This window comes from Cricetulus griseus, chromosome 7 (genome assembly GCF_003668045.3).
Source record: "Cricetulus griseus strain 17A/GY chromosome 7, alternate assembly CriGri-PICRH-1.0, whole genome shotgun sequence".
In the NCBI taxonomy this organism is placed as follows: domain Eukaryota; kingdom Metazoa; phylum Chordata; class Mammalia; order Rodentia; family Cricetidae; genus Cricetulus; species Cricetulus griseus.
The window spans coordinates 26,083,036-26,107,014 of NC_048600.1; the positions used below are offsets into that span (position 1 = coordinate 26,083,036).

General features: G+C 45.8%; 1 long non-coding RNA gene and 1 pseudogene across 1 annotated transcript; both read left to right on the forward strand.

Moving 5' to 3' along the window:
- The first annotated feature begins 2,090 nt into the window (after positions 1 to 2,090).
- LOC118239168 lies at positions 2,091 to 6,435 on the forward strand. The gene is made up of 3 exons (XR_004770803.1): positions 2,091 to 2,310; positions 3,768 to 3,848; positions 3,935 to 6,435. It is a non-coding gene; the product is annotated as an uncharacterized LOC118239168 (long non-coding RNA).
- A 9,776-nt stretch (positions 6,436 to 16,211) lies between these two features.
- On the forward strand, positions 16,212 to 16,755 carry LOC100764647 (annotated as a pseudogene).
- Positions 16,756 to 23,979: the final 7,224 nt, after the last annotated feature.

A 23,979-nucleotide genomic window follows, 5' to 3' on the forward strand; every position in this document is an offset into this window, starting at 1 on the left:
GGGCACATTGGTCCTCAATGGCTGTTCCTGTCTCTTAATATTAGAGGGCTGGGATGTGTGGCAACAGTGAACCCTTCCCTTTCAGAGATCTTTGGGCCACTCTGCTAATGGACCCTCTATTTCTAAAGCTCTGCAGACCACCAGGGGTGGGGGTGGAGTTGGCTGTACAAGTCAAGGCTTGCTTGTGTTCAGTATCATAGTGAGGCCACTCAGGATCTGGCCCACAGTGACCTTTCTTTGTTTCTCCACATGGCTGTTGCTAGAAATTCCCATTAAAATTTTTCCTTTTCAGAATTCCAATAGGGTATTATGTTACATAAATTTAAGCCCCAAGAGAACATTCTGTTTCAAAAAGATAGCAGAGCACATATCAGGGACCCAAGGGCCTCAAGAGTGACTAGAACAAGAAACAGGAAAGCTGTCAGAACTCCTCTGGGGTCTGGGGGCGGGGGGGTGTATCATTGTGTGCTCTGCAGTCAAGTTTCTGGGGCTTGTTCACATCTAGCCAACTCAACTGGCCCTGCCTGACTTGACTAGCTTCCCCTTCCCATAGGCCTGGAAGAAGTAGAGAGACAAATCACAAATCAAAAGTCAGTAACAAGCATCCAATTAGCAAGTGCAGCTGCATCTCTGGGCCAGTTTGCTAAAGTGGAGGGGTGGGGGCTTCCCTCTGCAGGCCTGAGCTGTAGATGGAGCTAGTTCCGAATAAAGGGGAAAGGGGCTGGGAAGACAGTTCAGTTGGTAAAGTGCCTGGTATACAAGCATGAGGACCTGAGTTCAATCCCCCAGAGTCTAAAATAAATAAACAAATATCATCTAGGCATGATATTTCATGTTTGCAATCCCAATTCTGGAGAGGTGGAGACAGGAAGACTCTCAGAGTCTGCAGGCTGGTAAGCCTAGTCCACTTGGCAAGCTCTAGGCCAATGAGAGACTACCTGGGTGGGGATGTGTGTGGACACTGCTTGACAAACAGCAGCTGAGGTTGTCCTCTGGCCTCTACCTGCAGACAAATGAATACACACAAAAGTGAAGGCAAATGGGACAGGGAGGCACAGGAGCCACTCTTGCCTTCCTGTTGCCTTCCGCTTGTTCCCATAGTAACACTCCCCCACTCCTCACCCCCACCCCTGTTCCAGGAAAGACTAGTTATCTGTTCACAGCACTTGGATTCCCCTTGGGATTTTGGGGGGATGATTACCTCTGGAGTCCCCTCTCAGAAGCCCCAATAGCTGCAGGAGGGAATGTGAGCTCTGCATAGCCTTGCCCAGGGCAACTCTGCACCCTCCAGCCAAGTACAGAGAGAGGGTGCCAAGTCCACTTCCACACCATGGAGGGGTGCCAGGCGATTCACAGGTCGTTCCTGCAACAGTAACAGTCATAAATACTCGGCTATGAGATGTACTCTCTTCGCTCTAGGAGGCTTAAATGGGCCTCTTTATTTCCTAGCCTTCCTGCTAAAGGGGGAGCACAGCCAGGCTGGGAGGAAGGACATTCCAGAAATGCCACAGAGCCCTCAGTGAGCCTGTGAGAGGAAGCACTTCAGTGAGACAGATCTGAGAAGGGGCCCAGGCCCCAGGGCCAGTGGCCACCAGGGTGAGGGGAGGGCCAGGTCTTGTTCTCAGAGGAACCACGGGGGCCAGGGCAGGGCTGGTTTCTCATCCAGGCCCATTTTCCACTGCGTGGCATCTTCTTCGGTTGAAATTGGTGGAATGTTACCACACTGTGGCATCTGAGTGAACTCCAAAGACGTCGTGTTGGTCAAAGATCCCTGGGGGAAGTGGCTGGGATTAACTTTAAACTGAATCATTTTCAAACATTCCCCACCCAGCTCTATCAAGAGTGAAGTCCTGCTTGTTTACTCAGTGGGCAAATAAGCCTTTTTTTCAGGCCGGCAGCTGTTAAGGAGTCCACTGGGGGCACAGTGATACAAAAGGGAAAAAGAAAGTGCTCTACAAGTAGACAGGTCTCCAGACTGACTGACATCTTTTTGTTTTCAAAGGGCGGGGTTAGGGGTGGAACCCAGGGCCTCAAATAGGCTGTGTGAGTCCTCCTTCCAGCTATGTTCCCAGCCCCAAGTTTAGGGCTGGGTTAGCTATCACTGGCCACACAGAGAGCCTGTGCTATTCATGATGCAGGGGTAGTTCACTGGTAAAATGTTTGTTTTGCAATCACGAGGAAAAACCCACATTTTAAAACAAGCCACACTTGGTGGTGTATCCTTGTAATCCAGCACTGGGGACATGGAGACAGACAGATTCAGCATTATGGGGAATCTCCAGGTCAATAAGAGACTCTGCCTCAAAATAGGTAAGGTGGATAGTCCCTGAGAAACACACACACACAGGAATCATGGGCAGGCAAGAAGGCTCAATGGGTAAAAGTGTTTTCCACCAAGCCTGGCAACCTGAGTTTCATCCCTGGGCTTTCTACAGTAGAAGGAGAGAGCCAGCTCTCAAAAGTTGTTCTCTGAACTCCACATGTACACACAATAAGTAAAAAGAGAGAAAAGAACAGGAACCCCTAGACACTTTGTCTTACCCTCTGTGATACTGGGGACCAAGCCACTGTACAATATACTCAACTCACAACTGGCATTTCTATGTGAGCTCTTTTGCCTTGAGAAAGCCAAAGGGCATCTTCTCAGGTAAGCTTTCCCCAGTTTGAATGATGTAAACACTCATACATACATGCACACACACTTAGTCTCAGTGAATTGTATCTTTCTTTTAATCTCCATGCTGGTTTGTGGGGGTTGATGGCCCTTGGGCAAGAGTCTGAGGTGGGAGAAAGCTCTTCCTGTTACAGTTGCTTCATTTCCTGTCAATTGCAAAAAACAAATTTGGGTTTATGTCAGGAGGTCCAAGAAGGGGACTGCAGCTTGTGTGGGTCTGTGTCACCTATTTCAGGAACAGGACAGCTGAGTTATAATTTAAATTAAACACAGGTGTTGTCAGCAGCCCTCACTGCTGAGCAATGTCACTAAGGGGCCCAAGCCACTGGCTCCACTGTCTAAGGGCCCTAGTGAAGAAACTGGGAGGGTCAGAGTGAGAGGAAAAGAACACAGACACTTAGGATGGCATCTCCCAGCTGACACCATGGTAAAGACAAAGGTGTAGATATTCTGTGGTAAAGTCCAGTTTCAAATTCTGACCCCAAGCCAGCTATGGTGATGCATGTCTATAATCCCAACACTGGGGAAGTGGAGGCAGGAGGATCAGGAGTTTAAGGCTAGCTTCAGTGAGGCTGAGCTACATGAGTCAGAGTCCTGATACTAGAACTTCCTGCTCTTTCATATATAGGACAGCTCATTTATCTAAATTCCATACTCTATAAGGCGATTCAATGATTCACAAACAACGAGGTCATTATCAAATGAAAGATGGTGACCATTTGACACCCAGTATGTACCTAGAAGGTACTTAGCAAAAGTAGGCACTGCTATTGGTATTCGTCCTTTTAATCATTATTATCTCATTTCTCTCTGTGTCTTTCTGTGTCTGTCTCTCTATGTCTCTGTCTCTCTATGTCTCTGTCTCTCTCTCTTACTCACTTTGTGTATGTCCACCCATGTGTATGGACATGTTTCTGTCTCAGTGCATGTGTGGCGGTCAGAAGACAACTTTTAAGGGTGTCTCTCTCCTTCCACAAAGTGGGTCCTAAGAACCAAATGCACTCATGTCACCAGGCTTGGTAGGAAGTGCCCTTACCTTCTGCTCCATCTCTCAGGCCCTTGGAATTCATTCTTGAATCGTCCTTTGTACCAGTTGTATTTTCCAGACCTGGAGCTGCCTACGGGAGGACGAGGACTGATTCTTTGGCCTTTGAAATTCTCCAAGATCGTGAAGGTGTGTAGACAGCTGTCAGCAAATCCCCACCAGCCAACTGACCTGCCCTTGGGACATCACCCCAACTGTGATTCAATATCTTACAGGTCCAGACACCTGACCCACATCGTTGTCATCACCCTAAGACAGAGATAAGAGGCAAGGAGCAGAACCCTGGAAGAACCCAGCACTGAAGCCGATGTCTTAGCAGTGCACAGGACAGAAAGCAGACGTGGAAGAGTCGAAAGAGGTGTGAGCTGAGGGTTGCAGAGGGGCCTAACAGTGAGGTGTGGGGCTCAGAGAGGTCTGCATGAAAGTGTGACTACAGGTGTGAGAGAGCAATCTCACTCTAGTTCACCAATGAAGTATTATTGAGGACCGACTGCTCTAGGCAAGCACTGGGCTCCAGGCTGCAGCTACAATGGAGAGTTCGACATGGTTCCAGGGGAAAATTTTTCCATGGGAAGAGCTTCTTACATGGTTCTATATGGCACTGGGAGTCAGTGACAAGGACAAGAACACAGGGGCTACAGAGGAAAGAATGGCAGGTGGTGATAGCCCAGTCAGACCTGTAGGCTGAACAGAGGAGTCAGTGTGGCCAGAGGAGGAAAAAGTATAAAAGAGGGGGCCTTGGAAGATCCAGGGACACTGGGCTTAACTATGGGAGCTGGAGTTCCCAGAAGCCTGTGGCTACCAGGTCTGGCATGGACACAGCAGGACCCAGCCTTTGGAACCTTCTTTCTACAGGTGACATATACTCAGCACTCAGCTAGGCACAGAAGAGGGAAGTCATGCCCCAACGATGACAGCATAAAAAAGAAAAAACCCACAGGAATGGCTTCATCATGACAGGTTTGGTGCCAGCTAGCTTCTGTCTCTTGTTTTCAACTTTGGGCCAATAAAAGAGGAAGCCGAGCCTTTGGTTTGGCTGTCCCCTTGGCAGACTGGCAGGTAGTGGATCGGATTTTGTTCCAGAGGTTAACTGTATGACCTCATTCCTGGCACTGCCTCTGGAGCCAGGAATGCTCAGAGTCAGACTCTGGCAGGACTGACTACCCGAGTTCTCCTGTGACATCTCTCAGTCTCTGCGGGCCTTAGAAGGGGTCAAAGGAGTGGTGCCTCCTGGGCCCAGTGCAGTAGTTGGCAGAGGACAACACATATCAAGTGTTCACCCTTGAAAGTGAACACACACACATACACACACACACACACACACACACACACACACACACCCCTATCCACATGCATGCCTCCTCTGCCCTCTCTTGAGTAATGGAGAACATAGTAAGTACATCATGAATAGAAGAAAAGTAAGCCTGTGGTATGACCCTCTGTATGCACAGTCCCAGCTGGGTGTCCATCAGGTTGTTTGGTACCTGTCCATGTGGGTCATGAAGTTTGGTGGATGTGAAAAAAGGCACAGTTGTGAGTCTGTATGCTCTGTTTAAGGCAGTGTTTCTCAGCCTTCCTGACACTGCGATCCTTCAATCCAGTTTCTTGTGTTGTGCTGACCCCCAACCATGAAATCATTTCTGCTGCTACTTCATAGTTGTAATTTTGTGACGGATATGAATCATAATGTAAATATCTGTGTTTTCTGATGGTCTTAGGTGACCCCCGTTAAAGGGTTGTTTCACACCCCCCCCAAAGGGGTCACAACTCACAGGTTGAGAAACACTGGTTTAAGGGATCCAGATGTCCAACGTCTCCAATTCAGGAAGGCTGTTCTGTCACTCCTGTAACAATGACTCTAGGCTGCAGGTACCATCAAGGCATGGCCAGGAAGTCAGGGCCAGCAAGGTGCCAGCTTTCAATTCTCTGCTTGTACAGGGAGCCCGAGAAGCCACAGTTGGCACTTACTGCAAAGGTGGAGTTACCTAGGGTCAAAGTCAGAGAAAGGCGGAAATCTGGGACACAGTACTGGGAGGGTCCCATGATGAGACTAAGTGAACATTTGTTTAGTGTCTCTAGTATGTGCCAGGCACTGGGCCAGATGACTTACATACATTAAACAATTTAACTCCAGGACAACCCTGGGACTGGGGCATTCTGTTATCTTAATTACACAAGTTCTGATGGGCCTAGCAATGTGCCTTTGAGCCCACAGTGTAGTGTGGGTTCTTTCATTGCTCAGGTCTCCCCTAAACCATCACCTTTTCAAACAGACCTTCTGGGTGCTGTTTCTAGCCCAGCACCCCTTTATTCTTTTACTTTGCATGATTTTTTTCCATGGTCCTCTAATCTTCACATATATGCCATGGCATGAGAATACCACATACATATATCACATGCACATACAGATTGAAAGGAAGAAAAAAAAGCAAAAGAAAAATAGTCTCTCCTATTGTCACTCACCACCCTTCTTAGATATAGTATGAGAAATGAGACTTGTCATGAGCCACAGACTCACCCATGATTACAAGCCTATAGCTATGGAGTGAGATTGGGACTCACAGCAAACTTCCCATTGCATAACTTTCATAGCTCTCAAAGTATGGCAGGTGTTTGAAGAGGGCTCATTGTAGCTGGGTAGAAAGCACTTTAAACCTATTCCTTAGTTGTGTAATCCACACATATCATATCTGCTCCTTTGCTGGAGAAAAATGTATTTCATCTACACAGGCATCTATTTTTTTTTTGGTGGGGGTGGTGGTGGGGGTTCGAGACAGGGTTTCTCTGTAGCTTTGGAGGCTGTCCTGGAACTAGCTCTTGTAGACCAAACTCACAGAGATCCGCCCACCTCTGCCTCCCGAGTGCTGGGACTAAACGTATGCGCCACCACTGTCCAGCTCTATTTATTGATTATTTTTTTTATAAAGAGGGTCTCCTGTATCCTTGACCAGCCTTAGACTCACTATATAGCTGAAGCTGGTCTCCATTTCTGATCCTCCTATGTCCCAAGTACTGGGATTACAGGTATACACCCTCATGCTTGGCTCACAAGCATCCAACTTGAACAGATGCAGCCAGAGCTCAGATCATACCAAATAGAAATACTATAAATACACTACTACTCTTTTTGCATGCTCCCTTTCCTTCTCTTTTCCCATCCCAGCCCCAATAATCACCAGGGGCAATGAGTGAGTACTCTTCTACTAATACTGACACATAGTAGGTACTTGGTCACAGTTGCTTCCTTTGTTTCCCCATCTCTGTCAGGTGTGCCAGAATCACACATCCTCTCCAACTCAAGCTTCAGGATGGAGGTCCCCTTCTGCTGGATTCTTATAGCCTATCCTCCTTCCCTGCTTTGGGCACTAGCCAAGGCTGCATTTTGCAAAACGGCACTTTCTGCATAGGGTACAACCTCAGCGTCTGTCACTGAGAGTCACTGAGGAGAACAAGGAGAGTCTTCATCCCAGATATGGTGGATGCAGACCAGGAGCCCCTCTCCAGAAAAGCTGCAAATGGCTCTTTCTCCAAGACAGGAAAAGTCTTTAATGAGAGTTTTGGTTTTCAAATCAGATATGCAAATAAACTGATAACAATTCTTAAAACACAAAACAATCTTTAGTGATATTGGCAAAGCCTTTGGCTTGTGAGTTCCTGCCTCAGGGAGGAAATGGATTTACAAGGGCTAGGAGGAAGTGAGGATGCTGACTTTCATGGCTATTTTCATTTTCCACTGAAGTCCTGTTTCCTTCTGACTGTGTTTACACAAGGAAAGGACAGTTGTTGTGCTGTTATTGCAGATAACCTGGGTCCTTAGGGTACATTCGTTTATCTAAATAGGTCTCTAATAAACCAGTCAGTGTTCCCAAAACATTGCTCCCTGGCTAGTAATAAGGATAATGGCAGATAAGGATTTATTGAGCAGTTGTTACACAACAGACACTTGCTAAGCACTCAGCACACATGAGAAACACTGTGAAGTGTATCGAGAAAAGGCTCATTGCTGGGTGCTTATACCTGTCCCACGCTCAAGTCCTACTTCTGAAGATCTGTTGCAAAAACAATCATTAGTATGACAAAGGGGATGTGTGAATGTGTATGTGCACTCAGTATTATTTCTGGTATTGTTACCAAGGGCAACAACCAGACTACAGATACATATGGGAGCGGATGAAAATGTTATATTGCTTCCCAGTTTTGAAATATTACATAATCATGAAAGTCAAGCTTGTTAGGGGACTGGGATGGGATTCCCAAAATTGTTAAGAAAGTCAGGATAAGTAAAATGAAATTCAAAAGACTAAATAAATTATTTTAATTTTTTTAAAGAAAGCAAGGCAGGATGGAGTTAGGGATGTAACTCAGCTGGCAGAGCATTTATTTATTACCCACCAAATCCTGGGTTTGGCTTCCAGCTCTGCATAAACCAGGCATGGTGGTGCACACCTATAATCTCAGCACTCTGGAAATGTAGGCAAAAAGATCAGAAGTTCAAGTTGGAAGCCAACCCCATGAGACTCTGTCTCAAAACCAACAGAATACAAACAAGCCAAATAATAACCATTGGTGCTGCAGGCCAGGTGTGGTGGCACACACCCTTCCTCCCAGCCCTCGGGAGCTGGGGGTAGCTGCATCTCTTTCTATAGAAGGAGTTCCAGGACAGTCAGGGCTACACAGAAAGACCCTGTCTCAAAAAACAGACTAACAAGCAACAACAAAATAATAGCTGTAGTGGTGAGAATAGCTGCTTTCTGAATATTAGCAAAAACTACCAACCCAGAATGCATAAAAAATATTTTTAGAGTGACCAGAAGTCTGTCTTGTATCTATGAGTGTATGCTTAGAGACCCACACCAATGGGCTTCTCTGGTTGTGTTGCTGTGGAGGAAAATGTGGATGTTACATTCTAGTTGTCACTGTGGCTTCCAGAGATACATTGTATGTCTGGTCCTGGCAGGAAGTTACTCTGTCAGAAGGCCAACTGAGGAAGAGGGGTCAAAACAGAGGCGAAGGAAAAAGGATTCTCACACAATGGGCTAGACAATATGTACTGTTTATGTGTATGAGAAATTATGTCAGTTACTAGTAATGAAAATATTAGAGAAAAGAGCAATAGTTTTGAGTACTTCTCAACATCCTTGTGCAATATCCTCTCCTCCTCCATTTTATAGACAAGTATATTGACAATTTGGCTCATAAAGACTATGTGACAAGTCAAGGCTGTCTGATTCCAGGGTTTAAATTCTTTCCCTGAAAGCACAATACACAGTCATGGTAAGAAAACTAAATAAAGCCTCAGATACTATACTAAAGTTAAGTGGTGATTATCTAACCCCCAACACCAGAAAGGCTGCTGTTAAAACCCGGGCAGACAGTCCCACAGATCTTTCTCTCTGTGTGTACACCGCTTACCCTATGGCAATATCAATCTGCTGTTGAGGTTTGTGGGGGCCCTTTACCTTTAAAGGAGCCATGTTTCTACACTTGCTTATTCTAAAAGGTGGAAGATCCTAGACAGGAAATAAGGTTGGTCTTTGGGAGGAAGAGGCAGGTCCAGGACGTGCCCTGTTCTGCCCAGTGTGGTTCTTGTGGAGGGAACCACTGAGACCATTGGCTCACCACAATACAAAGATGACACAGTGGTGTTTACAGTGACCACTCGCCTCTGAAAGAGCGAGCCCCTGGGACAGCAGTGAAAGAATTAAGACCGGCTCTGAACAAGTGGAGGGCACGTCTCCACACAGAGCTCAGAGAAGACTGTCTCTGGGCAGAGCCTGTGGCGTCCACACAGTGTCTTAGCTGTATGTTTTGATAAACACCAACTGTTCCTGTGTGACTGAAGGGTGACCCATTAGCCTTGTCACAGTTCTAGCCTCACTACTGCACGAGACCTTCATCTGAAGGTGGCTCATGATGGAGACCTTCTTTCAGATCACAATGGTGACATAGGCCTGTCCTAGCAACTGTGAGGCAGCTAGAAGGTCCCCGAGATCTTCTGTGATTTCTAAAGAGACTCCAGGTTTCTTCTCTTTGCCCAGATTGTCTCTGCGCAGAGAAGAAAATGGGCCTCTGCCCTAGGAACAGCAATGCTGCCGCCGTCCTGGAGATAACTAGTAGAAGCAGGCCATCTAAGCAGTGGGGGATGGGGTGAGGTCGTGGGTGGGGGGGAGTGGGGAAGCAGCCACAAAGGGCACAGCCAAGTTCATGGTGTTTAGAGGTGACAGCAAGGACACACATTGCTGAGTTGCAGACCAGTACCTCCACACATCAGTACTGGGAGTTGAACCTAGGACCCCATGCTGTCCCTATAAGCTATGTACTCCAGCTACTGGAGCACTGCAGCTCTTCTACTCCGGGCAGGTGGGGAGCTCCTTGGCTATGGTATGTATGAGTATTAAGGAAGAGTGGCTTTGTGCATCAAGCTGATAAAGGGGTGTGTGTGTGTGTGTGTGTGTGTGTGTGTGTGTGTGTTACAAAGTTATTGTATTGACTCCCTGCTTAAAACCCACGGGTGGGGTCCTTGAGATGAATCCCAAGCCCTTTCCCTTTCCCACAGGCTCAGGCCCAAAGAGCTCTGTCTGCATCCTCCTTTATTCTTGTATACACCACACCACAGTGGCATGGAAGCCTTCCAGATGTTTGTGCATGCTTTTGCTTAGAGCAGTTTCTGTCCCTGCACCTGGGCAACTCTTATGTGCCCCAGAATCAGTTTACAATGTCCCCTTGCCTGGGAAACTTTCCCTTGAGCACACTGTCCCCAGATTCAGTGTCTTCTGCTTGGGCCTCTGGAATCACAACACTTGCAGTGTGTCACTAGTGTGCTTTGCTCAGAGACAGGGCCCTCCCCGGAGTGCACTTCATCCCCAGTGGTTAGTGTACATTAGCACTCATCATTATCTGTCAGCTGCTCGAATGGTGAAGGTATATAATTTCATACATAGGGGTCATACCACAGTTCCACATGTCTGTGCCTTTAACTTTTGTGGGTGTTCACATAGCAAAAGTCAGATCAACGCATCCCAGTGTGTGTAACTAAGCCTCATTAACACCTCCCTCCTGGACTCTATACCCTGAATATGCACACCTTTTCACCCGAAGTGACTAGCACACAATAGGTGCACAAAACCAACCAACCAACCAACCAACCAAACAAACAAACAAAAACCTGCTTACTGTTTGACCAAGAGAAATGGTTCCAAGCCTTCCCACATCCTTCCCATCCCACACCCAGCTCCTGCCCTGCCTGGTTTGTTCTACCTTTCCCCTAAGGTCCTTCTGAAGTCAGTTATCTCTATGAAGCTGAGTGTCTCTCCAGGCTTCCATCCAGAGAGACCCCCTGCACCTGATCATTGGTGGTCCCAACACTGTTTTCCTGCATGTGTGAACCCCGCCTACAGTCTACTCCCTGCCACTTCCCTGTATTTAATGAATAAATGAATGCATGGATGGTTACATTTCCACTTTGAGACCTACCTGGTAAGGCGCAAGATGGATTGCTGTCTGTCCTGATGGACTGCTACAGATGCACTCAAGTTTAAGTTTGGATCACAGTCAGAAAAACCATCTCAGCACACTGAAACAAGGGAGTGTTTTTGTTTTGTTTTGTTGGGTTTTTTTCTTTGTGTTTGTTAATGCATGAGAGGAAGCTGAGGTCCCCTTTGAGAAGGTCACACAGTCAGTTATATAACAGTGGAGCTGACGGAGTTATCAAGATTGATACTCATGCATTTCAAGAGCCGTGAGTCATCAAGATCTCGTTCCTATTTCTGGTGTGACATAATGTATTTTTTGTTTCTCAACCAAATGATGTTGATGATTTAAAATTGTAAAGCTCAGACCTGGAGAGTTGGCTCAATGATAGCAGGCATAAGACCCTGGGTTCCATTCCTAAGCATGGCAAAGAAACAAATAAATAAACAACAAGCATTTTAAAGTTGACAGCATTTTGTTTAAGGAAAAAAAAGACATTCGTACTATCTACTTGTGGTGTCACATATCAGAGTCACTGGGTTTCTAAATGATGAATCGTTCTGGTAGGACTCATATTTTCTGGCTCTACATCTCTCACACTTTCCAGGATGCATTATCTGCCTCCAGCATCACAATGAATGGTGGTTACATATCGATTCTAGGCTCACTTGTGGGAAAACACTAGCATTTCTAATCAGCATCATCGCTTCCTACTTCTAAAAACATTCTGGAGGAGGAATAGAGCAGACTTGTTGAACCTCTACATAAGAGAGCTGATAAGATCCAAAATAGGTTACTAGGAGGAACCTGAATGTCATGTCTGAGTGTTTGTACACATATAAAGTGTGTCTGCAACTGCATGTGAAATGCTTATTGCTTTAGGGCTTTCTAAAATTCAAGCGTGGGGCTGGGGAGATGGCTCTGTAGGTAAGAGCATCAGAGGGCATGAGTTCAGATCCCCAACATCTATACAAAGAGCTGGAGTGGCTACACAGCTCTAACTCCAGCATGTCTGGAACAAGGGAGACAGAAGGATATCTGGAGCTCCATAGCCAGCCAGCCTGGCTGAAAAAGGAGGCAAGCTCCAGATGCAGTGAGAAACCCTGTTTTAAGAGTAAGAGAATGATAAAGCAGACCCCCCACCCCATGTGTGCACTTGTATACACATGTGCATATAGATGATTATACAGTAAACACATACACCTGCACACACACACACACACACACACACACACACACACACACACTGCAAATGTGAACAAAATAAGCAAATTCCCCCAAATCAGTCTCTGTAAGACTCTGACCTTGGAAGATATTTGCTAATAAATTACTATGGCTAATGAAAATATTTTCATACAGCTGCTGGTGCATGCCAATAATCCTAGCACTTAGGCAGAGGCAGAAGAAAGAGAAGTTCAAGGTCACCCTGGGCCATCAGCCTGAGCTACATGAAACCCTATCTCAAACAAAACAAAACAAAAGCACCAACTAAAGATTTCTCATACAGATCTTTTGGGGCTGAGAATTTAGTTCAGTGATAGGGTAAGTGCCTAGCATGTCCAGGGACATGGGTTTGATCCTCAACACTAGACAACAAAAATCATGGCTTTCCATCATGTAGTTAGTATTTCCATAGACTGACTTTAAAACCTTGCATGCCTTGTTCATAACTAAATGTTTTCATCATTCCCTTTACTTAATAGCTTCCCAACTATATATCAGTGAATGAAATACACAGGAAAAAAAAATAAAAACAAAGCCCTGCTCCCCATGAAGTTTACACTTTTGAGCAGTGGGAGACATGGGCAGAAACCAAACACTAAGTAATATATCAGGTGACAATTGGTGAGACAAAACAAACAAAAAACAAACAAACCAACAAAAACATAAGGAGACCAGCATGGGGTGCTGGTAGTGTGGGGTTGCAGTTGGCATTTGAGCCTAGACTTTCTGATGAGAGATGGAGATCATGAAGATAGATGTTCTGGGCCATTTTAACCTTGTGATCATGCACAGTTTTAAAAACAAATCCTCCCAAAGAACTGCTGTGCACTGGGCTTTTTTATGATGGCTGTACGGCAGGAAGTAAACATTTTCTGAAGTCTGGGGACATCTTTGCATACCCATGTGGACCATAGTGTAGCAATGTCTTCGGAAGTTGAGATGGGCATAGTTTAGTGGCCCCTTCACTCAATGTTCTCTTGTAAGCTTTTTGGTTTGTTTGTTGTTGGTTTGTTTTTGCTTTGGCTCAGCCTCCTGTGCCGTCTGGTAGTTGACCTGCTCACAACTCCATGCTTTCCTAAGCTCTTTGTAATGTATTATTGGTTTGTGAGAAGTGGGTTCAAAAGAAAAATGCTTTAGTAAAACCTTGAAGGTTTTTTTCCCCCTGCGGGTCTTCTTGGTGCTCTGGGACACAAGTAGGGACAGGGACAGAAGTTGCTTTCTCCAGAGTTCAAGTGGCCATACTTGTGTTCAAGGAAGAGCTCAGAGTTTGAGTGTCTCTCAGAACAGCATTTCTGGGGGGACAGGCTGTGGTATGCTGTTGTGTTTTAAGGCTGGAGGACAGGTGGACTCCCTCAGGTCCTGTCTGTCAAAGTGACAATTTAAGGCTGGCACAAGCCTGAATGACCTCTAACCAGAAGGCCTGCTGCATTACAGCGGCCATTGGGTCTTTCATCTCAGGCCAAAGCCAGCCAAAGTGCCAGCCTGGAGCAGCTGCCTCAGTTCCCCCAGCTGTGTATTGTATTCCAAGAAGCCTTACTGGGGGACAGAGACCAAAGGAGCCAAACTTGAAGTGGTCAATTTCCCTGTGGACTCCCAGGAATGTTGTCCTCAACAAGGGTGAAGATCTGTGAAATAGGAGCTGTGGTCCTGGAAGGCCACTGACAGGACTAACTCCATTATTTGACATATGAGGAAACCAAGGCCTGAGAAGAGAAGTGTCATGGCTAAGCTTACATTATGGACGTGTATCTGTGTGAGGGTGTAGGATCCCCTGGGACTGGAGTTAAGGTTGTGACATGTGGGTGCTGAGAATTGAACCTGGGACCGCTGAGCTATCTCTCCAGCCCTGCATTTCTATTTTTGCCATTAATGTTTTACCTATTTTTCTCCGTGCTTCGTGCTTCTGACTTCCTGTCTGAGATCCTCCAGAATTATTGTTCTTTTTCAAGGTCAATTAACACACTTTCTGGTCAAATGATAGAAGGAGAAAGTCAACTTCTACAAGTTGTCCTCTGACTTCCACATGTGCACTGTGGTATGCATCAGCACGGCCCCCCCACCAACCCCCCCCCGTCCTGCCCAGAGTATGCACACATACACTGTGCCTTAGCTAAGGTTCCTATTGCTGTGATAAACACCATGACCAAAAGCAACTTGGGGAGGACAGGGTTTGTTTCAGCTTACAACTCTCAGGTCATACTTCAACACTGAGGGAAGTCAGGGGCAGGAACTCAAGGAAGGGATCTGGAGGGCTGTTTAGTGGCTTGTTCCCCAGGACTTGCTAAGTCTGCTTTCTTACAGACCCTGGGACCACCTGCCCAGAAACAGAACTGACCCTGTGGGCTGGGCCCAACCACATCAATCAGTAATCAAGGAAATGCACTATAGACCTGCTGAGGGCATGTCAGAGGGGTGTCTTCTCTCTTTTCTTTCCTTCCTTCCTTCCTTCTTTCCTTCCTTCCTTCCTTCCTTCCTTCCTTTTTTATTTTGTGACAGGGTCTCACTATGTAGCTATGTAGCTCTGGCTATCCTGGAACTCACTATGTAGACCAGGCTGGCCTCAAACTCATAGAGATCCACCTGCCTCTGCCTCCCAAGTGCTGGGATTAAAGATGTGTGCCACCATGCCAGGCATGAAGGCATTTTCTCATTTGAGGTCCTTCCTCACAGATAACTCTGGCTTGTGTCAAGCTGGAAAAAAATCAAACACACTAAAAATGAAATAACAACTATTTTTTGGATATATATATTCTATAATTAAAAAAAATGACTTTCCTCTTATTTTCTTGCCTTTGGCATTACTGCAAATGAACAGACTTTACAATGCTAAGAGAATAATGACAGGAACAAGTACTTTGCCAAGATTCAAATAGTGCCTAAAATACTCCTTACCAAATGGCTGCCTCACCCAGCAAATCTTTACCCGTTCCTAATCTGAGAAGAAAAACCTGCAAAGAACAAAATCACATAGTGAGAAGACAGCTTCCATGGGTACATGAAAAGTGAGCGCAGTGATGTCAATGGGAGGGCAGAGAAAACAGGAGCCCTTCTGCTCCTCTGCTTCTGGGCCTTGAAGGAGGCAGATTTTTCCCTTTGTGGCCATCAGTGCATCCGCCTGATGGTTAAGATCCTTCACATATGATGGTTAAGATCCTTCAGATATGAGGGTTAAAATTCTTCATATATAGCCGGGCAATGGTGTCGCACGCCTTTAATCCCAGCACTCGGGAGGCAGAGGCAGGCGGATCTCTGTGAGTTCGAGACAAGCCTGGTCTACAAGAGCTAGTTCCAGGACAGCCTCCAAAGCCACAGAGAAACCCTGTCTCAAAAAACTAAAATAATAATAATAATAATAATAATAATAAATAAAATAAAAAACAAAAAAAAACAAGCAAAACAAAACACCCCCCCCCCAAAAAAAAATTCTTCATATAATGGTTAAGATCCTTCAGACATGTCTTCACTCTAGAAACCCAGATTCTTCCCTTACGGGCAACTTTGGTTCCAGCCACATTTCTTCCTGGTCACCATAACTGGCAGTTTCCTGACTTCTTTTCCCGGTCATATTCATTCCAAATGGCTTCCAATGGCCCAGTTTTCAGTCTATTCTATGACACCTTCCCAGTTGTCCTGAGCCTGTCTGATTGGAATTGTTGCATGGTTCTCTTGAATGTTTAGTATTCCCTCCATATGTCCTCAGTGGGTGGCCCTTACAGGTGATTACTACCATTGTATAGGCTGGGAAAGAGAAGCCTAGAGGCACTTCTTCCTGTAAGTGGCCTGAGGTGACATGTGGAGATGGTTCGCTACTCTCTTGACCCAGAAAACCCTACAAAATCATGCAAGTCAAGAGGTTCGAATCCTCGGGTTCACTTTAAGAACACCCGTGAAACTGTCGAGGTCATCAAGGGTAGGCATATCCGAAAAGCCACCAAATACCTGAAAGATGTCACTTTCTAGAAGCAATGTGTGCCATTCCAGTGGTACAATGGTGGAGCTGGCAGGTGTGCCCAGGCCAAACAGTGGGGCTGGACAGGGTCGGTGGCCAAAAAAGAGTGCTGAATTTTTGCTGCACATGCTTAAAAATGCAGAGAGTAATGATGAGCTTAAGGGTCTCGACATAGATTTTCTGGTGATCGAACACACCCAGGTGAACAAAGCACCTAAAATGCACCAACGAACTTACAGAGCTCAGGGCCTGATTAACCCAAACATGAGCTCCCCCTGCCACATCGAGATGATCCTCACAGAAAAGGAACAGATTGTTCTGAAGCCAGAAGAGGAGGTTGCACAGAAGAAAATGATATCCCTGAAGAAACAAAAACTTATGACACAGGAATAAATTCTGCATAAAATAAATGCAGATAAAAAGTAAAGGTTTTCTTGTCTTCTATATAAGCAGTTTCAGATTGCCTGTTAATCAGCTTTGTTGGGAGGGGGATGTTTAACATACTGGGAAGGTTTACTAAAGTGATAAAGCAGTGAAACAGACTGATGGAAAACAACTAAGCCACAGTTTTATTGAATTAGCATTTACTGGGGAACTGTTGTGTAAAAGACTAGGTATATGATAAGTATATGATAAGTCCGCCTTTAAGTTATGGTGTGTTAGTGCACCTCTTAGACATGTTTAACATCTTACTGATTTGGGAGGGAGGCATATCATTAAACTGTTTTCTGTTGAGGGAGAGAGAGAGAGAGAGAGTGAGAGAGAGAGAGAGAGAGAGATGCCCAGATGCCCAGAACAGGAAGCCAATTTTCTCAAAGTCAAGAGAGACACAGAATGGGAAACTAACTTCTTCATGGACCCAGTGGTTTATATTTATAATCCCAGCACTGTGGGGGTTGAGGCAGAAGATTAAGAATTCAAAGCCTTGAGCTGAGCGTGGTGGCATTCTTTAAGTCCCAGCACTCGGGAGGCAGAGGCAAGCAGATCTCTGAGTTTGAGGCCAGCCTGCTCTACAGAGTGAGTTCCAGGAGAGCCAGGGCTACACAGAGAAACCCTGTCTCAAAAAAAAAAAGTAAAGCAGGAATTCAAAGGCAGCCTAGGCTACACTCAGAGCTCCAGCAAGCCTTACCTTCACAAAGACCCTGTCTAAACAAAACAAAACAAGCAAGCAGGCAAAGATGTTAAGCATTGATTTTATTTCCATTTCCCCATGGTCCAGGAACTCACACTGAGGAATTCTGTGACCTGGGTTCCAAGAGAGGGTAGAATTGACTTACATGGTAGAAGTGGCCTCCATGTTGGAATATTCAGTGATATGGACAAGATTAAAGGAAGACAAGGAGTGTTGAGGCCCTCAGACATCAGCGACAATGAGAAGCCTATTGGACAAGGAGGATGCAGCGACCCAAGGAGAAGGGAGAGGGCCTGCCAGGAGGGCAGAATTTATGCAGAAGACAAGCTGGAGTGGAAGGCAAGAAACTTGTTCCTCAGCCCCTTTCCAAGGAATCCCCTCAGTGGGCCCAACCGTAAGACAGGTCACTAGGAGCTCAGGAAGACAGGCCATGGAAGTCATGCTGGACACAGACAGGTGAACAACTCATATTGAAGCAAATAGAACATCCAGTACATTCCAGCTAGACAGCAGGGAGTTGGGATGCTCACTCTGCCTGTAGAGCACACCCCACCCCCATCCATGTGTACCACATGACTTGGATGAGTTCAAGCTCTATGCTCACTGCCTCGTCAGCTCTTCTGAGCTTGCACTGACTCCCCGTCTCCATGTCTTATGTCTCACTGCCCATCCCAAATTATAAAGACCATGGCCTTGACTTTCTTATTTCTAAAGTTCCTCTAATGCCAGGCATGGTCTCCCATACACAGAAGCATTGAACCCATTTTGATAATTAATCAGTAACTCCACCAAGGACCACAGTGACCTGGGCTAAACTGGGCTGCTGCAGTTACCCTGGAGATACTAGGAGGGGGTGTTGGTGTTCTCACCACTGAGCCACTTGCCTGTCATCTCTGAGTGTAAGTGGGGTCATTATGAGGGCTGGAATTTTTTTAAAGCTGCAGGATTGGCATTGTGTCCATGGGCATAATGCCCTCAACTGGTGTCTCTGGCTAACAGCTCTCAGCTCTGGCCTGCCTAGGCCCAGCTGCTGCTTTGAGAACTGTGTGTCAAAGCTGATGAAAACAATTAACCCTTGCCTTCATACTCATGTCTCTCACCTGCCGTGCAGGGAGAGAAACTGAGATTTGAGGAGCCTTTCCTTGAAGGGCCTGCTGACAATGGCAAGCAACCAGTGGGTGTCTCACAACTGTGTGGCCCACAGATGTCTAACTCTGCCAATGGCTATGTTGGCAAGAAATCTGGATGTTCAGAGGCCATTGTCACTGGTTCTTGGCTTTGGAGCAGTTGCCACAATATACACATAGAAAGGCATGATAGAGTAACCAGGGATTACTTTATTTTAACAATAAGTAAAGGTTGCCCTTCTTCACTGATGGAGACTGGGGAAGTCTTAGGCCATCTTGATGCCTTTCTCTTTTCCCTGCCAGGCTCAGGACAACCAGAACTGGAACCAGACAGAACTGTCACAGGCTATGAGAAGACAAACTTCTCACTCTGTGTGTGTTTTCTCTGTGTCTGTCTGTCTCTCTTTTCTCTGTCTCTCTCTCTTTTCTCTGTGTCTGTTTGTCTTTCTTTTATTTGCCTGGCCCCTTCTCCTATGTTTTCTGATTGTAATTCTCATACTCCTTCTGCAGACCAGGAAGCAAAGCTCAACAAAGTCACAGGATCCACCCATGGTTGCCTGATTGAGAGGTAATCAGCATTGAATACCTGTCTCTCTCTTGGATCAGGAGCTTAATAAAGACCCAGAGAGAATTTGCTCTGTTGCCATCACTGTGCAATCAGCCTCTGAGTATAAGTGAATGAGTACATGAAAGAAACAGTGCTGAGGCCCCACGGGCTGCTGGGAAGTATGAGCTTGTCTTCACGGAGATTGGACTCAGTACACTGAATCCTGTATGAACCTTCTATTTGTCCTCTACAAACATGCTAGGAAAGAGGAAGCAAGAGAGAAAGAGACAGAGACAGAGAGACAGAGACATAGACAGAGAGACACAGAGACACAGACACAGAGAGACACAGAGAGAGACAGAGAGAAACACAGAGACATAGAGACAGAGACACAGAGAGAGGCACAGAGAGAGATACAGAGACACAGAGACAGACAGAAATAGAGACACACACAGAAGATCACAGAAGTGAGTTGGTTGACACATCTGGAAAGGGCCCAAGTGGAATCTGAAAGGAAGTTTTCATGATTCTATGGAAGGACCTTCACCCCAGTGCTCACAGCTGGAGAGGTGACCTGCCCATGGCCTCATCGGCAAGGCTGGGTTTCCAGCAGGTTGACTTCTTTTGTGCTTACTCCTTGGAGGCCAAAGCAGTCAATGGAATATCACAAGGGCAGCCTCAGACATCAAAGTGTCAATCTGAAGACCAGAAGTATGCAGCGGCTCCTTGTTGCATAACAGGACAGGCTTTTGTGGAAACCCAGTGTTTCCCTGTGTGCTAAAGAGCCTCCACTTAACCTGTGGGGCTTTTTCCCTTTGCATGCTCTGGAGGCTTTTAGTTGATCATACTTCAAACCACTTCATTATGAATGGTAGTCTATGCATTAAGGTAAACTTTTCCTTAACTGGCTTCTTCCCCCTTGTTCTGTCACCCTACTTCTGAGGATCCGTTCCCCAGTTGTATCCAGTCCTATCCAGGACTCCTACTGCAGACGGCGATAGGGTTAGTGGGAGGTATTGCAGGAAAGACCTGCGTGGAATCAGTAGGATTTACCTGATATCACTGCAACTCGACAGCCCCAGGATGTCTTTGGTCTCCTTTCAATTTACCCTCTATGTTGTACCTACACAGTAGCAACTGCTCTCTCTAGTCATTATTTTTTTTTATTACATTATGTGTCTTTTTATTCACTTCCTACTTTCCCATATCTGTTCTGAAAACTGAGAAGGACCTGGTGGGAGAGGGAACATAGGTAGAATAGTATCAGCAAACTGCAAACAAGGTGAGACAGAAGAATAGGGAAGAAGGTAAGGTCAAAATTAGCATATGGAGGCTGGAACAATGGTTCAGCAGGTTAAGAGCACTGGCTGCTCTCTAGAGACCCAGGGTTCACCTGTACAATAGAGGAACTTCTGGAGGCATCACCATCCCTGACTTCAAGCTCTATTACAGAGCTATAGTCCTGAAAACAGCTTGGCACAAAAAGAGACAGGTAGACCAATGGAATAGAGTTGAAAACCCTGATATTAACCCACACACCTACAAAAACCTGATTTTTGACAAACAATCCAAATGTATACAATGGAACAAAGAGAACATCTTCAACAAATGGTGCTGGCATAACTGGACGTGGATATGTAGAAGAATACAGATAGACCCAAGCCTTTTGCCCTGCACAAAACTTAAGTTGAAATGGATCAAAGACCTCAACATAAACCCAGCCACCCTGAACCTATTAGAAGATAAAGTGGGAAATACCCTTGAATTAATTGGTACAGGAGACTGCTTCCTGAACATAACACCAGTAGCACAGACACTGAGATCAACAATTGGTAAATGGGACCTCCTGAAACTGAAAAGTTTCTGTAAGGCAAAGGACATAGTCAGCAAGACAAAACAGCAGCCCACAGATATTCAACCCCACATCTGACAGAGGACTGATCTCCAAAATATACAAAGAACTCAATAAGATAGTCTCCAAAATAACAAACAATCCAATTAAAAAGTGGGGTACAGAACTAAATAGACAATTCTTAATAGAGGAATCTAAAAGGCTGAAAGACACATAGAAAGTGTTCAACCTCCTTAGCCATCAGGGAAATGCAAATCAAAACAACTCTGAGATACCATCTTACTCCTGTCAGAATGGCTAAAATCAAAAACACCAATGACATTTTATGCTGGAGAGGATGTGGAGAAAGGGGAACACTTCTTCCACTGCTGGTTGGAGTGCCAACTTGTATAGGAAATCAGTATGGCGACACCTCAAGAAAATAGGAATTAGTCTACCACAAGATCCAGCAATTCCACTCCTAGGCATATACCCAAAAGAAGCACATTCATACAAGGACATCTGTTCAATGATGTTCATAGCAGCACTATTTGTAATAACCAGAAACTGGAAGGAGCCTAGCTGCTCCTCTCCTGAAGAATGGATAGGGAAAATGTGGTACATTTACACAATGGAATACTACTCAGCAGAAAAAAAAAAAACAACGGAATTTGAAATTTTCAGGAAAATGGATGGAACTTGAAGAAACCATTCTGAGTGAGGTAACCAATCACAAAAAGACAAACAAACATGATATGTACTCACTCATATGTGGATTTTAGACATAGAGTAAAGGATTACCAGCCTACAATCCACACTGCCAGAGAATCTAGTAAACAAGGAAGACCCCTAAAAGAGACAAACATTGTCCCCTGGAGAAGGGGAAAGGGTCACGATCCCGAGCAAATTGAGGGCATGGGAAGAGGGGAGAGGGAGCTACGAGAATGAGAAGGGAAGAAGAGGAAGGATGCAGAGGTCATGAGGGAGCAGAAAGGTTGAGGCAGGTGTAGACTAGAAGAAAGGATATGTGATAGGTAGGGTTTTAGTTGGGGGGTGGTAGGGGAGAAAGGGAGGGAGAAGGGAACTGGGATTGTCATGTAAATCAATCTTGTTTCTAATTCAAATAAAAATGATAAAAAATAAAATAAAATATGCCCCCCAAAATAAAGAACTTAAATATATAAAAAAGAGAGAGAAAACCAGGGTTTAATTCCCAGCACCCACATGGTAGCTCACAACTGTCTGTAGCCCCAATTCCAGGGGATCCAATGCCCTTTTCTGGCCTCTAAGAGCACTGTACACACAAGGTACACAGACCTACATTTAGGCAAAGCACCCAGACACACAAAATAATATTTTAAAATTAGCATATGAAAGACCCAGTTTGAATAGATAAACATTAGAGCACTTCCCATGTCTCCCCCTCATACCCTGAACTCCTCCCCAAGGCCAACATATAACAGTATATGTTGTACGAGTGACCTGAGTGTCCCATGCCACCAGACCTGCCCAGGTGTCACTGGTCATCTTACCCCTTGATAGTGCACCCCTTCTTATGAAAGTGTTCCTGAAGGCAGGCAGTGGTGGTGCACACCTTTAATGCCAGCACTCAGGAGGCAGAGGCAGGTGGCTCTCTGTGGGTTCAAGGTCAGCCTGGTCTACAGAGCGAGTTCCAGGACAGCCAGGGTGACACAGAGAAACCCTGTCTCAAAAAACTAAAACCAAAACAAAAAATAAATGTCCCTGCTTCTTCTACTATTCAGGTTACTCAGTCTAACTTCTTGTTCTGGGACATAAGAGCCTGGGAATTTGGATAGCTACCCAGAAGACTCGGGCACCTGCTTCAAAGAGAGGGATTCCATGGTCTCACTCGTGGACCCAAGCACCTGCTTGAGCATCCTCATAAAAGCTACCAGGGATGAGAACTTGAGAACCCAGTAAAGTCAAGTCCTTTATCTGAGGAGGAGGAGCAGGGGTCAGGTGGGGGAGGGGGAGTTTGGTGGTGGTGGGGAGGGCTAAGGGCTTGACAGGTGAAACTAGAAAGTAAGGAACCACTCCGTCTGTGGAAATCAGCTTAACCATTTTGATGAAAAGCTAGGAAGACTCGAGGAAAAGTGAAAGAAGGTCGTGACTCCTGCCAGGAAGCCCCAAGTCCAGGCCAAAGATTTGGTACACAATTTCAGCGGACCCAACATTGGGTTGGGGGCAGTGAACCCACATGAAACATCCCAGACCCACAGCTATCTCACTAATGGGGACAAAGGGGTTGACAGCAATGGCATCAAAATCTCCTGGCAAACTGGCAGGGCTGGACTCCTTGGCAAGCAGAGCTTCCCGGGACCCCAGACACTCTTTGACACCATGATTGATTCTCAAACACTACAGGTCTGTGCTTTCAGAGTGACCTGTCACTTCCCTCGAAGGATGGATGTGAGCCCCAAGCAGCCCCTTGTCCCCTGGGAGTGATTTCACAGTATGCTGGAGAAGAAGCTGTCTCCGATGAGCACTGTATCTTTCATCTAGAGATCTTAAGGAACCTTAATAACAGCCACGCTTCATTATCCCTGCTTTGTGGTTGACAGCACTGACTCACAGAGGGCTTCAGCGATTTTCTCATTCATGCTGGGGGTTATTACCAGAGCCATGAATGAGACACGGGGTGAAACTCTACTTCACAAACCTTTAAACCTGTACCCTTTATAGTAGTGGAGTTTACAAAAATAATGACCCCTTTGCACTGAGAGTTCACGCCTTTGTTCTGTTATTAAGTCCGGCTGAGGTGAGGCATAAGCATCCCCACCTCAGGACAGCCATCCAAGTTGAAGCCTTCAGTGTGAAGTATGGTGGGAGAAGTTGTGTGTTTTATTGGTAGCGCCTGGACCACTTCATAGTTCATTCTTTTCATCTGCCCACCCACCCATCCATCTATCCATCCACCCATCACACAGTAATTCATTCCAGTAATACACATCTCAGTCTC